Here is a 10,941-nt window from a genome sequence, read left to right as displayed (position 1 = left end):
CTCGCTGGCCTGAAGTCTAGATCCTGGTATATATACTAGTATATTATGTACATATACGTGTATAATTATACACATATACTATGTACCTCCTTAAAACTCATCTGTACGCTTCACTTGGATGTGAAACACCTGATGAACCTGTGTTATATCTCAGTAACTCACAAACACACATTTAGTCTCATGTCCAGTCAGGACATGATGTTAATAGTCTGTAGTGTGAGCTACTCAGCTGAAAATGTGCAGTCAGTGTGCAGACATACTGTCAGTCACTGATCCTGTATTGTTGTGTTCACAGCATAGTTACATTACAGTTGTGCTTCACGTCTATGACGGTGCAGCCAAGTTGCAGCTAGCATGCATGTCTGCAGCCTGTGGTCCTGTAGTCATGACATGTATGACACTGCAGCCACGTTGCAGCTGGCATGCATCTCTGCAGCCTGTGGGCCTGTGGTCATGATGTGTATGACGCTGCAGCCGCGTTGCAGCTAGCATGCATGCCTGCAGCCTGTGGTCATGACGTGTATGATGCTGCAGCCACGTTGCAGCTGGCATGTGCCTCTGCGGCCTGTGGGCCTGTGGTCATGACGTGTATGACGCTGCAGCCACATTGCAGCTGGCATGTGCCTCTGCAGCCTGTGGGCCTGTGGTCATGACGTGTATGACGCTGCAGCCACGTTGCAGCTAGCATGCATGTCTGCAGCCTGTGGGCCTGTGGTCATGACGTGTATGATGCTGCAGCCACGTTGCAGCTGGCATGCGTCTCTGCAGCCGGTGGTGCTGTGGTCATGATGTGTATGACGCTGCAGCCGCGTTGCAGCTAGCATGCATGCCTGCAGCCTGTGGTCATGACGTGTATGACGCTGCAGCCACGTTGCAGCTGGCATGTGCCTCTGCGGCCTGTGGGCCTGTGGTCATGACGTGTATGACGCTGCAGCCACGTTGCAGCTAGCATGCATGTCCGCAGCCTGTGAGCCTGTGGTCATGACGTGTATGACGCTGCAGCCACATTGCAGCTGGCATGTGCCTCTGCAGCCTGTGGGCCTGTGGTCATGACGTGCATGACGCTGCAGCTACGTTGCAGCTAGCATACATGTCTGCAGCCTGTGGGCCTGTGGTCATGACATGTATGATGCTGCAGCCACGTTGCAGCTGGCATGCGTCTTTGCAGCCAGTGGTGCTGTGGTCATGACGTGTATAAACTCTATGTTGGCAAACCAGGTGGGTGATTGGCTTCATGCTTGTGATGTTGCGTTAGCAGACAGAGGACGGGTGCCGCAGCGGCAACAGCTGGTTTCGATAGTAGTGACACATTTTTTAATCCATTTGCTGATGAATTTGTGTGTTTTGTAAAACATGTAATTCCAAACCCTGCTGTAATCTCATCTCACTGGCACGTGTCATGGGTTGGAATTTCTTCTCCTGTTTTGAGGGCAGTTTTTTTTTTTTTTTTTTTTGGTCAATGATAAATGTTTGTTGACAAGATAACAAATATATATATAAATAAAATAAATTCCTGCTTATTCTGGAGGCCTGCTGTCTGTGGTGATACTGCTGGATTTTGTTCCAAAGTCGACGCGGGAGAGTTTTTCACTGCTTTCCATTTGTGGTTTACGGCTCAAGGGAGCGCTGCTAGATTCAGTATCCTCCTTTTAAGTCAAATCTAATTCAGCAAACTGCAGTAAGGTGGTGGAGGAGGCAAACGACAGCATTTCAACATGCCGGCATTTGAGAGGTTGCAGAAACATGTGGGGGGACGGCTCAGATCAAAACCAATTTATAGCCTTTTAGTGGTGCCCATCAACTTTCTTTTGTAATCAGTGGATAGGTTTAATTTGCTGCAGTACAACTGTGTCATTCTGGGGTTACAACACATAATAAACATGTCGGCTCATATTCTGTGCTGAGATTTAAAGTCAAATAAAGCCCTTTTACCACCACACAGCATAGTACGTGTTGGTTCATTAATGCCCAGCCATGCATTAATGAAGTCCAGCTGAATAATTCAGGTCTGATGTCAAGAACAAGGTAAATACACCCAAATGTACTGTAATCGTGGGTTTGAAAACATCAGTTTCATGGCAGGGAAACAGCTTTTAATTCCTCCTTTTAAAGTAAGAGGACGTAGTTGTGGAAGTCCACTCAGAAGGCGCCTTCTGTTCGGTGCCCCCCCGAGTGTCGTGAACGGGATGGCGTGAAGAACTGACCGTCAGTAGAAATGTTAGCACAGCGTAGCATAATGCGATCAACCCATTCACACGCAAGAGGAGCGGTGTCATCTGGAGGAGTTTTCAAACCCGCTTGTGTTAATTCACCATGTTTGAGGTATTGTACTACCTGAATGACTAAGGTGAATCTTCACAGACTAAGAGGTGGGATCAATTCACTGTTTTACAAGTCACAAGTCTCAAGTCACTGTTTTGCAAGTCTCAAGTCACTGTTTTGCAAGTCATAAGTCTCAAGTCTTGGCACTGAAGTCTCAAGTCAAGTCCCAAGTCCTAAACTTTGAGTTTAAAGTCCTAAACAAGTCATTATTCATTCATTCATTCATTCATCATCAGCCGCTTCTCTGGGGTCAGATCGCGGTGCTAAGCAAGCTAAGTAGGGCACTCCAGATGTCCCTCTACCCAGCAACGCCCTCCGGCTCCTACTGGGGGATCCCAAGGCATTCCCAGGCCAGACTGGACATGTAGTCCCTCCACCAAGTTCTGGGTCTACCCCAGGGTCTCCTCCCAGTTGGTCGTGCCTGGTAAACCTCCAAAGGAACGCACCCAGGGGGCATCCTGATCAGATGCCCGAACCACCTCAACCGGCTCCTTTTGACGCGAAGGAGCAGCAGCTGTACTCTGAGCTCCCTCCGGATGTCCGAGCTCCTCACCCTATCACTAAGGCCGAGCTCCCTCCGGATGTACGAGCTCCTCACCCTATCTCTAAGGCTGAGCCCAGACACCCTACAGAGGAAACTCATTTCAGCCACTTGTATCCGCGATCTCACCCTTTCGGTCACTATCCAAAGCTAATGACCATAGGTGAGGGTTGGAACGAAGATTGACTGGTAAATTGGGAGCTTTACCTTCCAGCTCATCTCCCTCTTCACCACAACGGTCCGGTACAACGTCCACATTACTGCTGATGCTGCACCAATACGCCTGTCAATCTCCCGCTCCATCCTACTCTCACTCGTGAAAAAGACCCCAAGATACTTGAACTCCTTCACTTGAGGCGACAACTCATCCCCAACCCAGAGGGAACAATCCACCATTTTCCGATAGAGAACCATGGCCTCAGACATGGAGGTGCTGACTCTCATCCCGGCCATTTTACACTCAGCTGCAAACTGCCCCAGTGCGCTCTGGGGGTCGCATTCTGATGAAACCAACAAGTCAAGTCAATTTTATTTGTATAGCCCAATATCACAAATTACACATTTGCCTCAGTGGGTTTTACAGCAACACAACATCCTGTCCTTAGACCCTCTCGTCGGATAAGGAACAACTCCCTAAAAAAAAAAACCTTTAACAGGGAGAAAAAATAGGAAAAACCCTCAGGGAGAGCAACAGAGGAGGGATCTCTCTCCTAAGACGGACAACATGCAGTGGATGTTGTGTTAACACAATTTACAGAATACAATATTGAAAGAGGATAAACAGAATTATAATGGACTTATAAAACCACATCATCTGTGAATATGATGTGGTTTTGTCATTATGCACTTTGATGTTTTTAACAACAGAGTGAGTAATAGTGTACTAAATTTATGCAAATCATGAATGTTTTTTAAATTTACACTATTACGGACTGCTTTCAAAATGGATCTGTAATTATGGAAATGAAGATGTGATTAGCTGCACACTTTGGGCTTGGAGAAGGTATCAAGTCTTTCAAGTCTAGGCCAAGTGAAGTCAGCAGGATCTGGTGTCAAAGTCAAAGTCGACTTGCAAGTCTTTTTCAGTCTTGTCAAGTCTAAAGTTATCAAATTTGTCAATTGAATATGACTCGAGTCCAAGTCATCTGACTCGAGCTGACACCTGTGGATGTTTTTCTTCTTCATACAAATCAATACATCACCATGGGACAGCACTCATCCTCACCCAGTCCGTATAAGTTCCTGTTAATTACACCATTATCACTCTTATGCTGGTTTTGTTGAAAGTGAGTTATTGAACTGGAAGAGATAATTGTCATACTCAATTTCCTCATGGTGGCACAGTGGCTCAGCCGCCTCACAGCAAGAAGGCCCTGGGTTCGAACCCCGGGGTTGTCCAACCTTGGGGGTCATCCCGGGTTTTCCTCTGTGTGGAGTTTGCATGTTCTCCCCGTGTCTGCATGGGCTTCCTCCGGGTGCTCCAGTTTCCTCCCACGGTCCAAAGACATGTAGGTCAGGTGAATTGGCCGTACTAAATTGTCTCTAGGTGTCAATGTGTCGGCCCTGTGATGGCCGGGCGGCCTGTCCAGGGTGTCTCCCCGCCTGCTGCCCAATGAGTGCTGGGATAGGCTCCAGCATCCTGCGACCCTACTTCGGATAAGCGGCTTGGATAGTGGATGGATGGATGGGATTTCCTTACATGAACTTTCGATACAAGAACTGAAAGTAACTCTGATTGATGATAAACCAAGATTGGCTTTTTTTCTGTATTTTGCATCTTTATCTTTAATATGTACTACTATTACTACCGCATCTTTTATATCTGGTGTTTGGAAACTAGCGTGGATTCAAAAGAGCTGCACTTTTGAGTTGTGATGGGGTCAAATTTTTATTATGTAACAAGTCAAATTCTTCGAAGCGACGTGTGGAAATACCAAAACCCGTAGTGCGCTAAGCTAGCAAGTAGCATTTACCGCCCAGATGGCAGATGGTTGGTCTGGCTGTGCTGTACGTTTCCGAATGCTTTTATTTTTGTAGGATTAAAGGTTATTTACATTACTACCGCCTTACTGTTCCCTTTGACCATTGCACTTAACGCTAAGCCAGCATCTGTCTGAACCGTGTGGAGCAGGAGGGCCACTTTATACCCAGACACATGGAGGACTATGGGGGCATTATTACCACAATTCTGGCATTTGATGGAAACGAGGGGCGACTTTGGAGCCTCGACTATAATGTCAGATCTGCAGGAGTTCCTATTTGAAATGGAAATCCAGTCGATATTGAAACGTCCTACACTGAAAACGAAGTGGCCAACCAAGAAAAGCGCCACATGGCTCTGCCGCGCCTCCATCTTGTCACACAACGTGACTGCGTTTAAATGGAACGTACCAGAAAGATGTTTTGAATAGTGCGACATCCGAACTATAACAAAGGACACGTTATGAGTGTGAGGTTACTAGTTTTTATTGATGTCGCTGCTAATAACTCTAAATCAAGTGGACGTGGCGCGAGTGTCTTAATGTGGGGCTGTTGGCTGAGGGGGTAGTAAGTGCTTTCATGGCCAACTGAACAAGGATGACAGCCGTAGTGCTTTTCCAATAAAAGTAAGACATCCATTTTGTCTGTGATTTGGAGATTCAGCCAAGACCTGCAGTGCTGATTACAACAAAGTACTGTTGTCGTTCTTAAAGAAAACTTGAAATGAAAATGGACTTTCTTTCTTTTTACCTGGCTCATTTCCTCAGTCATGTAACCCACCTATTCAACAAATTCCTTCTTTTTTTTTCTTTATCCCCTTTCTTCCTCCCCAGTTGTACCTGTCCACTCTTCCACGCCATCCCGGTCGCTGCTCCACCCCCTCTGCCGATCCGGGGAGGGCTGCAGACTGCCACAGGCCTCCTCCGATACATGTGGAGTCGCCAGCCACTTCTTTTCACCTGACAGTGAGGAGTTTCGCCAGGGGGGGGGCGTAGCGCGTGGGAGGATCACGCTACTCCCCCCCCCCCAGTCGTCCCCCAACAGGTGCCCCGACCGACCAGAGGAGGTGCTAGTGCAGTGACCAGGACACATATCCACATCCGGCTTCCCACCCACAGACACGGCCAATTGTAACTGTAGGGACGCCCGACCAAGCCGGAGGTAACACGGGGATTCGAACCGACGATCGCCGTGTCGGTCGGCAACGGAATAGACCGCCACGCCACCTGGGCGCCCTGTGAGGAACTGCTTTAAGCGGTTTCGTCTGATAATTGACTGAATGAACTTAAGCTGCGCCTCAGACTAGACGGAATATCTTCAAATCAGCACAGTCCAAGTTGTTCCCAGGTTTCCGGTCCTTCAGGGGATTTCACTTTGAGGAGAGAACATCAAGCCGTGGTCGTGGCCTATGAAGCGTTTCCTTTCCGAATGTGTAATCTTAAAAATCCCAACTGAGGGGGGGGGGGGTGGTGTCTATTCTCACAAAATGATTGACAACTTGGAACCAAAACAGTCCACGGTACGTATGTTTGTTTGTTTTTTGCAGGGACAGTGAGGCTCTTCCTCCCTCGGTTTGTGAAACGGTGAGACTCTTCTAGAAGCTGTGTCTCCTCTGTGTGTTCCAGGTACTGACAGGATGGCGACAGCAAAACTATTTCCTGTAAAACGAGTCGGTAGCGTATAGGTAATGGGCTGGACACAAGCTCCTTTTACGTCTTTTATTCTGTGGTTTCCCCCCCCCCCAGTGTGCCTCTGAACTTGTTCTTTTCCAGTTTCTCCCCCCCAGCGGAGGAGGTGATGAATTCCCCGGGCACGAGACGCTGGTTAACACTCTCCACGGCGCTCGGCGTCATTAGTCACCAGTGCGCTCCATTAGAGAGGGACGCTCGGAGAGGAAGGCGAACAGCCGTCGCCAGGACGTGACAGCTAATGTAACATCATTAGGTTTGTTCTCCGAGGTGATGTACGGAGGGGAGGGAAGTAATCAGACTCTGAATATTTTCATTTAAGCGCGGCAGCCGAGTGGCGTCTGTAGAACCACAGCTCATAGAGGGAATAATTAATGGAGTGTTGTTGTGATGGGGATGGGGGGGGGGTGTGGAGGCGGGGGTAAGGGACGGGGAGTGGAGTGCAGTGGTCTCGAATGGGCTGAAATGAAAACGGTGTTCCGCTTCAGAGCCCTCGGCGAGCGTCTCCATCCTCGGCCCTGTCGCAGTTTGCCCACGCTGGACAATCGAGGTGACTCTTGAAAGAAACCCCGAGAACCAGAAACCCCCGGGCCAGAACGGCTTCGCTGCACACAAAAAATAAAGTTTGAGTCATTTTTCTTATGTTGAAATAACACACGCACTTTTTTTTTCTTCTAATTTTGGAATTTCCCCCCTTTTTTCTCCGCAGTTGTATCCAGCCAGTTACCCCACTCCCCCGAGCCATCCCGGTCGCTGCTCCCCCCCCTTCCCGCCGATCCAGGGAGGGCTGCAGACTACCACATGCCTCCTCCCATACATGTGGAGTCACCAGCTACTTCTTTTCACCTGACAGCGAGGAGTTTCACCAGGGGGACGTAGTGCGTGGGAGGATCATGCTATTCCCCCCCAGTCCCCCCCCCGAACCAGAGGAGGCGCTAGTGCAGCGACCAGGACACACACCCACATCCGGCTTCCCACCCGCAGGCACGGCCAAATGTGTCTGTAGGGACACCCGACCAAGCCAGAGGTAACACGGGGATTCAAACCGGCGATCCCCGTGTTGGTAGGCAACGGAATAGACCGCCACGCCACCCGGACGCCCCCAGATTTATTAGGGCGAGACACTCCAGGTGAAGATGTTTTGTTTTTGTTTTTTTTTGGCTGGATAGGTGTCATTGTTTCACTTCTACACGTTGTTTTGTTTCATAAAACACACTCGTAGTCCAAAACACCAGCAAGTGGTACTTTATAGCAGCTGTAACATCCCCGCCGCACGCACGGTACTTTCCTGAGACTGGAGTTGTAGATCAGCAGGTTTTGCACGGTGCTGCCCGAGACACGACCCGGAGAATTTACAGAGGCCATTATAAATAGCTTTTGTCATTTCACTTCCAGCAGTCTTATGTGGGAAGAAATGGGTCAAAAAGATGAAATTTTCAGCATGTACATACTGTCTTATGAATGTTTCATCCAGAAAGTTTGCGACATCTCCCTCTGTAAATTACCAACTCATGAGGATGAAGCAGCAAATTGACATTTCATTTGAAGGAGGAGTACACAGGGATTACTTCCTCTGCTGGTATCACTGTACGCTGCAAAAACACCGTGTCAGGACTGAGGTGAAATGGAGCATTTTCCAGTAGGAAAAATCCCCAAAGCGAGCAAAACAGTCTTGTCGGTGCAGTAAGATATTTCCGCGAGGTCGGGTAAGACAAAGTGAAATCCCCTGAAGGACCGGAAACCCGGGAACAACTTGAACTGCGCTGATTTGAAGATATTCCATCTAGTCTGAGGCGCAGCTTAAGTTCACTCATTCAATTATCAGACAAAACCGCTCAAAGCAGTTCCTCACAGGGCGTCCAGGTGGCGTGGCGGTCTATTCCGTTGCCGACCGACACGGCGATCGCTGGTTCGAATCCCCGCGTTACCTCCGGCTTGGTCGGGTGTCCCTACAGTCACAATTGGCCGTGTCTGCGGGTGGGAAGCCGGATGTGGGTGTGTGTCCTGGTTGCTGCGCTAGCGCCTCCTCTGGTCGGTCGGGGCGCCTGTTCGGGGGGGGAGGGGGAAGTGGAGGGAATAGCGTGATCCTCCCACGCGCTACGCCCCCCTGGCGAAACTCCTCACTGTCAGGTGAAAAGAAGCGGCTGGCGACTCCACGTGTATGAGAGGAGGCATGTGGTAGTTTTCAGCCCTCCCCGGATCGGCAGAGGGGGTGGAGCAGCGACCGGGACGGCTCGGCAGAGTGGGGTAATTGGCCGGGGACAATTGGGGAGAAAGGGGGGGGGATCCCCCCCCCAAAAAAATAGCAATTCCCCACAATAGAGCTTTCTTGATTTACTTCTAAACTTAATATTTTTAAGATTAAACAACAAGATGGAAAACTCAAGATAATCTTCTCAAGTCATGATTGACAATCTTCTATAGTTCTTGAATGATTCTGAAATGATTCTGGAAACGAGATGTATTCTGTGTGATTTTAACACTGTTGGACCTCTTCCCGTGTGCCGTTTTCAGTAAATGATCCTGGGGTAATATAAAATATTGCTCTCACGGCGTTATGGGGGGGAATAGTCTACCTATGATGACTGTAGGATGTCTGCTGTAAGTCAGTTTATACACGTCCTGAATTACACACTTTGGACAAATTATAATGTGTGTTTTTGCTCGAAATGTGTGAGTCTGTATGGATCATAACATTAAATGAATAACTTAGTTAGCACTAAGTTTTTTTCCCCCAAGTGCAAAAGTGCAGCAAATGTGCAGAAGTCCGTTTTGGCGAGGTCCTCGCAGCCCAGCAGAGGAGGCCGGAAGGGGTCTCTCGAATCTGTCGAGATTTTTTTTCCGTCACCGTTCGACGAGGCCGTTGGGTCCCTCACACCCTAGGCTGCTGTCTACCTCGTCTCGGCCCTTGGTTTCCGGTGGGCCGCCGGCGGTCGATCCTGCTGTGCTTTCTTAGGGGTCTAGCTAGACCAGCGGTAGATAAGGCCAGCTCAGGATGCGGCGCAGAGATGTGTCTGACAGCCACAGCGGGCTCATGGTAATTTCATTTCGAGGCCTGTTGGTGCGAAGCTGAGAGTTGGGCTGATCCCCGGGCTAAGCGGCGTTCATGGTTGGCATCAGATGTCATATTCTGTTCACTTGCGCCCAACCGGAACAGGCACGGAAACATCGCCGCGTGACCGTCAAGTCCCTAAAACTGAGCGGCGCCCAGTGAACCGTTATCTCTCCCTGTTACTGGAATGGCATCTGCGGGGGCAAGAGAAATCGACTGTCAATAAAAGATCCCTCAAGGCCGGGGCTTGTAAATCACCAAAATTATAGCTGAAGGGTTTCCCCTGACGTCAGTATTTCTAAATCTCACACTATTGTCACACATGTGATACACATCTTGTGAGCGCTTCAGGGTTGAATCTCAGATATAACATGTCGTAACAAAACCACCTGCACTGAAGGCTTTAAAATACTTAGATAAAAAAAACCAACAACAACATGGTGGCCCAGTGGTTAGTACTGCTGCCTCGCAGCGAGAAGGTCCCGGGTTCGAACCCCAGGCTGTCCCGGGTCCTTTCTGTGTTGAGTTTACATGTTCTCCCCGTGTCTGCGTGGGTTTCCTCCGGGTGCTCCGGTTTCCTCCCACCATCAGAAAAACACGCATGTTGGGGTTAATACTCCTGCCTGTGCCCCTGAGCAAGGCAGTGGAAAGAGCTGGAGTCGGTCCCCGGGGCCCTGCAGCTGCCCACTGCCGCTATACAATAGGACGGGTTAAATGCAGGGAACACGTTCATTGTAAGAATATATTGACAAAATAAAGAGGTTTTCTTTCTTCTGATACTGCTCAACATCTACCCTTCTGGAAACCTGGGTTCGGGAAGTTCAGGAAGTCCAGCTGAAGCCAACACAGTTACGTTAACACGATAAGCGGATAGAAAAGGTGCTGCAGCTAAACTGACATCCAGGGTTGCTCTCTACCTTAACCTTAAAGGTGTGTGAAACCCCAAACCGTTATGGTTGTTGTTAATCAGTCTTCATGACCATTTTGATTTAAAACACTTCCGACCACGGTGCGGTCTTGACTTTAAGACTGCGTCGTGTGGTTTTCCTCGGTTTTCTGGGAAAAACCCGTCGTCGCCACCAAGCAGTTGAAAACGCCTTGTCTCGAGTTGTGATGTTTTGGTGGAGTTTGAGAGCGAAGCTACACTAGCTTGCACGCTTTCCAAAGTGTCACTTGCAATAACAGGCAGAGAGAGACGTTTTCTGTCATCTTCATCCACCTTTAAAGCGGAGATACACAACTTTTGTCCATCCGTCCATCCATCCATCCGTCCATTATCCAAGCTGCTTATCCCTATTAGGGTCATGTGATGCTGGAGCCTATCCCAGCAATCACTGGGCGGCAGGCGGGGAGATACA

This window comes from Lampris incognitus, chromosome 15, assembly GCF_029633865.1.
Source record: "Lampris incognitus isolate fLamInc1 chromosome 15, fLamInc1.hap2, whole genome shotgun sequence".
In the NCBI taxonomy this organism is placed as follows: Eukaryota; Metazoa; Chordata; class Actinopteri; order Lampriformes; family Lampridae; genus Lampris; species Lampris incognitus.
The sequence above is the reverse complement of the archived record's forward strand: the minus strand, read 5'-3'. Positions refer to the sequence as shown.